Here is a 507-nt window from a genome sequence, read left to right as displayed (position 1 = left end):
TGATGAGTGGGTGGCCAACTCTTGACTTGGTGACAATCCTTGTCTTCTCTTGTCTACCCAAAATATCATTGATAACGTCAGAATTGAAACGACGTGAAAACATGACAGTTGTAGGAAATTGTCTCAACTTTCTAGGAAAAACATAGAATAAAACCTTGAAAAAAATGCACTTTTAAGTATTAATCACACCCCCAACCAAAGATTGAAGTAGTAAAATAATTTGTGAATTCCATAAAGCAAGGTATTCATTATTCAACTTCTATTAATCTATCTAGATAAACAAACTCTCATTAAATTTATATCTCTGCTCAACACCTTTTAAACAAGTTATTAATAAAACTTCCTTTTGTGTTTAATATATCAACACATAGTTATGGGGCTTTTATTGGAAGAAAATAAAATAAAAATGAATATATCAACACATAGTTATGGGACTTTTATTGGAAGAAAATAAATTCTTGTTCTAATGTTTAAGGTTAACTTCCTTGGGTTGGGATTACTATTTTT

This window comes from Populus euphratica, unplaced genomic scaffold (assembly GCF_000495115.2).
Source record: "Populus euphratica unplaced genomic scaffold, PopEup_1.0 scaffold208.1, whole genome shotgun sequence".
Taxonomy (NCBI): Eukaryota; Viridiplantae; Streptophyta; class Magnoliopsida; order Malpighiales; family Salicaceae; genus Populus; species Populus euphratica.
This window is presented reverse-complemented; position numbering follows the sequence as displayed.